Source organism: Vitis riparia, chromosome 16, assembly GCF_004353265.1.
Source record: "Vitis riparia cultivar Riparia Gloire de Montpellier isolate 1030 chromosome 16, EGFV_Vit.rip_1.0, whole genome shotgun sequence".
Classification (NCBI taxonomy): domain Eukaryota; kingdom Viridiplantae; phylum Streptophyta; class Magnoliopsida; order Vitales; family Vitaceae; genus Vitis; species Vitis riparia.
Genome location: NC_048446.1, coordinates 9,639,036 through 9,645,789, shown reverse-complemented (window position 1 = coordinate 9,645,789; position 6,754 = coordinate 9,639,036).

Below are 6,754 nucleotides of genomic sequence, written 5' to 3'. Positions count from 1 at the left end.
GCTAACTGTCCTATAGGGACATCAATCCATGAAGTCGAGATAGGTGACTTTGTCACTTTTTTTGTATCAATGAATGCATTTGGTAATTGGTTTGCAAAATTTTGCAAATGAATGATCCTTTGAACTTCTAGTTCACATTTATTTGTACAAGGATCAAGATGGGACATAGTAGACGCGTTCTAAGTAATTTCTCGTCGTTCTTCAGGAATCGGCTTTTCTCCCCCCTAATGATAGGAAAACACTCTCATTAAAATGACAATTCGCAAAGCGAGCTGTAAAAATGATTCGTCCCTATTGCAGTCGTGCCATTTGATTCTGACCCAGACAGGTGTTATCAACAAAATTTATAAAACCTAAATCATCTTACACTAGGGTAGCATAGCTAACATAGTATAGTGGCTCTAGGATCGTCCACAGGGATGGGTTTTCATCGTACAGTTGACTTTAGTGAAGAAAATAAAATGGTGTTTTTCCTTAGGAAAATTAGCTTTTAAAGAAAATGGAATTGCGGTTGCAAAGATTGATTGTAAGTTAAGAAAAAATAATAAGTGAAGTTAACTACAAAGAAAAGGTCTCTTGGAGCTTTAAGTCACTAGGATCGGGTTCCTTGGGCAAAGGGGGAGATTCCGGATCTTCCCCTCGCGTTGGGGACAATAACATAAAGGATGGTTATCTCCTGAACCGGTTTTGTATTTAGCAATTAAGATTTGATCCAAAGGGTTCGTGAAAAATGGTAATTGCTTCCCATTAATGGCTTCAAACACTAAAGACTTCCAATGGCTCGTAAATGATAACTAATAGACATCCATGGATCTAGCAATAAGCTTCCATAGAATCCGAAAAGCTTACCAAGTATTGGCCATTCAAGGTGATTTTAAGGGATTTAAAGCTAAACCTTGAAATAAAAACCATTAATGGTTAACAACTACTTTTATTTAAAGCAAGGACAACTCCCTCCTTTGCATTCGGGTCCTTCACCTAGCTTCCATCACTCCAAGAAACGTAAAATCTAGCCACTCATCCCCTGAGAAATCATCCTTAGAGGTTGTTTGGCTAGAAAGAAAAGTGAAAACAAAATGAGAAGGAAAGGCAGAGCAAAAGCTCTGTATATTTCTTACTACGGGAATTTACAAGTGTTCCATCTATCCTTGTGTGTCTTCCAAAGATGTTCTACATACCTCAAATGTTACCAAAAAATATAAATATATATATATGGAAATATCTAGGTTGATTACAAGGAGAAAATAGGAAATTACACAAAATATCTAGAGATAAAAATCTAACGGACTTGGTGCACAAGAAGATTTTGCATGGTGTGCGAAATTTCTTTGGTTGCCTCTTGAGGTTTCGCACAGTGTGAGAAATGGTCTTTCACTCAGTCCTGCTCTCAATCCTGCAGCTGCTCTCAATCCTGCAGCTGCTCCTCCTCTTGATTTTTCGCATGCTATGCGAAATTTTAGCATAGCCATGTGAAAATGTTGGTTGTTGGATTTCTTCCTCTGGTTTCCTTCCTTGCATCTCTGATTGCCAAGCTTGGAAACCTATTACCAAGCTTGGAAAAAGGGCTATGAAATGCTCTAAAGCTCGGATTCTTCATGTATTTGAGCTTCAACTTGCATTGCCATGGATTGCACAAAATTCTTCCTCATTCTTGGCTTGTTTCACTGATCAAACAGCTACCAAAAACACCAAAACTTGTCAAAAACTTATTAGTAACCCTTGTTAGGTTCCTTAATGTGCCAATTGAGTTAAAAGGTATTAACTACTACTCAAAAGTGTTTAAAACAGTTAGTTTCAAGCTATAAAAGAGTACTTTTTGAGTAGTAATAAAAAAACATCGTCTGTCAAAGGTTCAAGATATCTTATGATAGATGGAGAATCAAAACCTACATAAATCCCAAGTCTTCGTTGGGGACCCATTGTAGTGCATTGTGTAGGTGCAATTGGTACATATACTATAGAACCAAAGATTCATAAATGAGAGATATTTGGTTGTTTTCCAAGCATAAGTTTTGAAGGGAGGATTCATGGTAAGTTGTAAGTCGAATACGGACTACAGTTGCAGCATGCATAATAGCATGTCCCCAGGCAGAAGTAGGTAATTTGGCTTTCATTATTAATGGTCGAGCTATTAATTGAAGACATTTGATAAAGGATTCTACTAAACCATTTTGGGTATGGGCATGAGCAATAGGATGTTCAATATTTATTCCTACTGACATGTAGTAGTCAATGAATGTTTGAGAAGTTAATTCACCAGCATTATCAATACGTGTTGTCTTAATTGGATAATCTAGAAATTGTGCTCATAATCTGATCATTTGTGCAAGGAGTCTAGCAAAGGCAACATTACATGTAGAAATAAGACAAACATGTGACCACCTAGTAAAAGCATCTATTAAGATCATAAAATAACAAAATGGTCAACATGGTGGATATATAAGCCCACATATGTCCCCATTTATTCTTTCCAAAAAAATTGGTGACTCGGATATGACTTTAGTAAAAGATGGTCTGACTATCAATTTACCTTGTGAGCAGGTAGCACATGAGTATTCATTGAGCAAAAGAATCTTCTGGTTCTTTAGTGGATGCCCATGTCAGTGTTTGATTATTCAACGCATCATTGAAGACCCTAGGTGACCTAGCCTGTCATGCCAAAGGACAAAAAATTTTGGGTCGTTGAACTTCTAGTTCACAACAACATATGATTCAATAGGCTTGATAGTTGTATGATACAATCCAAAGGAGAAAGCCGAGAGTTTTTCCATTATAAGCTTTTGGCCAAATATAATGGAAGTAATGTAAAGATATTCTATATTATCTTCATTTATAGTTTCAATATGATATCCATTTCTGCGAATATCTTTAAAACTGAGCAAGTTTCTTCTAGATTTGCTATAATATAAAGCATCATTTATATGGAATCTAGTTCCATTTGGTACCATTATGTTTGTTCTTCCAAAGCTTTCAACTAAGTTTGTAATACCAAATATGGTACTTACATTAGCTTTTATCAATATCAATTCGAGGAAATATATTTTATCTTGAAGAATTGTGTGCGTGGTTGCACAGTATGTGAGCCATACATCATCCTCATTCATCTTGAGACCAAATAACATATGGATTTTAGATATAACTAATATTTTAAAAAAAAAATATTCTCATCATATTTGGATATATAAAGTAACATCAATCAATGTTAACATTCTCATCATATATTAAATGGTCTGTTTTTTCATTAGGATCTCCAAAGAAACCAATGTCATAGTAGGTTAGGTCCAATCCATTACCATCAGCATAGTTCATCTCTATCTTTTTTCCTTTTGCTTTTATTGATGTTTGGTAAAGGTCAACCAAATTTTTGGTGTACGATAGGTACACAACCAATGCCCATTCATTCCACGTCTATAACAATTATTCTCATGGTTCTTGGGAGGTTTATCTTGTAGACAATTATTCTCAATATTGCTACTACAGGAACACATTCGAGGCATGAAACATAGTAAAAGTTTTTTCTAACATGTCTTTTTCTGTGATTTTTTTCTCCACACAACTTTAATTGAGAACTGATTTTGAAAAGTGCAAAGTTATATCCACTAACAGTTTTAAAATCCTATAACTTCGGGTGCATCCAATCATATCGAGCTTTTGGGAGAATCACAATTTTTTGTGGTCATATCTTTCCTTCAAATTACTTGATAGAGCAAAAGGGTTATTTAGCATAAGATACTCATTTTTTAAAACCTTCATGGAGATGATGGCGAAGGAAAATCAGCGTTTTTGCATAATTCTGCAAGGATGCTTGATTTCTTTCTTTGATTGTAGCTCCAAGATCCATTGCATTAAGATGTATCAAGGATCCAAGATAGATAGTTCATTCCCAAAATTTCAAGTTTTGTGAGATTTGACATTATCAAATAACTTCAGATATATGACAAAACAATATTATTAGAATCAATTATAAATTGATAGCATTGGTATAACTTTTGATTATAATCAAAATCAAATAATTTTCCTATAGCTTTTAACAATATATAACACAAATTAAATGAATTTAATAATAGCAATATAAATATGTAAAATTTTATTCTATATAAACAACTTCAAGTTTAAGATACAAGAATTACCTTCAAAGCAATTCGTGCTGATAACGTGTTGTAAAACGAGGATAAATGCAAAACAAATAAAAGTAGATAAAGAAATATATATTATTTTGATAATAATGTATAATGGGGAAGAAGGAATCAGAGAAGAAAATTGAGAGAATTGGGAGAATGAAAGGAAAAGAGAATAAGACGGAGAGAATGAGAGAAAGACAATTTCTTTCTTTGCTTGAGATGCATATTACAAGGGATGGGAAGCCTTTTTATAGGCTTTCCAAATGGCTTCCATTAATATTCTCATTAATGAATATTAATGGAAGTCATAAATAATATCAATTAACATTCATAAATAGTATTAATTAACATTTAATATAATAAATGTAGTGGTATTCATTTCTTCATTTATAACATGAACAATATTTTATGGTGGGTTAAATTTATTAATTTGGAATTACGAATTCTAAATTAATTTCACACAATATATTTTTTTTATTGATAATGATATAGTGTGGTGAAGACCACACTCTACACGTGTTCCGTATATAAATATAAACTGATAATTGGGAATCATGAGAGAGATTTTCTCTCCTCTTTTTTTCAAATTCAAAAAAAAAAACATGTGTTATTTATTTTTTTATCTCAATTATTAAAAGAGTTTTAGAGAGAGAAAATAATAGATTTAATTTTTTCGAAGAGTTTTCTATCTTCCTCACTTTGTCTCATGTGTTGGAAAAACAAGGTGATTTGAAATAAAGTTGTATGACTCAAAAACCCAAATCAAAACGCCCACTCATTTGTGTTCTTCATAATTTAGAGAACGTTGAGAAAGATCTATGGTACTTTAAAGGATTTGCAGTTCTAAGGTGTTTTTGGTGGAGTTCAAAATTATTGTCCTATTCACACAACGGTATAATTCTAAATCTTCTACTTTTATTATTTCATTAAATTAATATAAGTATTGATCGTTGAAAAGAAAAAAAAAATGAGAAAATTTTCAAAATATACAATTTGATCTATATTAGGCTTTCGATTTAAAAAAAATGGTTATGAAACCAACAATTGGTATCAGAGCAATGTTAGTACTCTATATTAATTTAATAAATGATTATATGATAGTCTTTGTATGGTTTTGGGTAGACGCTTTTGCATATTGATGTTTGCTTAATTTTATATCCATGATGATGAATGTATGTAAGAATAGATTGGTCGTAATTTTTTTTTGGTTCCATGAAATTAGTTATAATTTTTCTTTTTTTTTTATTAGATCATTTGTAAATAGGATTATTGGTGTAATTCACTTTTGTTGTAAATAGGTTTAGGGCACAATCTGAATTTTATTGAATTTGAGAAATTCAAGAAGGAAATCTAGATTTTATTGAATATGAGAAATTCAAGGAGGACCACCAACCTTCACAAGGAGAAGATGGAGAATTACAAGAACTTTTTTTTTATTTTTTTATTTTTTCATTTTTTTTGGTTGTATTTTAAGTTCATGGAACCCAGCCAAGTTTTTCCATTCACTTCTTTTTAAAATATTTTTTTATTATGATGATGATAATAACATTGCCATGCGCAAGGGTAGGGACTCTGAAATTGTTAAAAACAAAAAAAAAAAAAAAAAAATGGGTGTAGGTGATTCAAACCCCTAACCATGGGTGGCCCTCCTCTTTGCTTGTACCATTGGACTATAGCCTATGGTTGGTTTTTAATGGTAATATTTATATATGTAGTGACTTTGTTTCAAGTTGCCACCTAAACCAAATTTCTAGCTCTACCGTTGGCCATGCTTTTAACATGTCACATTAGATAGAAAAGACTTGTCTACCTATTTTGTATGTCATGCATTCATGTTTTTTTTAAAAAAATTTCTAAAAATTGTTTTTGTTAATTAATCTAATGTGCCTTATAACGAATTTAATGAGATTAAATTTGAAAATTAATGGGTCAATTGTGAAATTTATAAATTTAAATGTTAAATTTAAAAATGTCACAAATGATTTAAATTGTTTAAAATTGTAAAGATTTAGTGATTTAAAATTGTCTGTGGTTTATGAAACAAGATTTGTTTTCTTGTTTCATAAATTAAATACACCTTTTGCAATATAATGAGTGGGAGCGGGTGATATGACAATATAAACCCTATGTCTCCATCGTGAGTTTTTAGTAGCACCTAGAGATGCTTTAACTTCGTCTTCCCAACGGAGGGTGTCTACTAATCTAACTAACAAGGTTGTCTTAGATGACATAGGATTTTAAGATGTATTTTAGAATTGACCTACCCTACGGCGGCAATTTCTAAGTTAAGTCTTAAAAATTTGATATGGTGGATTATACTCATAAAGATATCATTAAATTGGTTAATTATTTTCTTGATCGAAATTAAAGGAAATTAATAAGAATTAGAAACATGAGATGTTTTGGATAATACTTATTAATTGAGAAAGTCTCATTTTAATTAGCAATTATTTGACCTACCCTACGAAAGCACTTAATTGTGGTGATTAAAATTCCAGGCTTTTAAAGTATACATTTTTGGTGTATTTTAACATGACAATTTTTGCATCATATTTACTTTGCCTTTAATTTCCTTATGATATTTATGCAATTATTTATTGAAAATATTTCTTATTTATTTCATCAAAAATGTC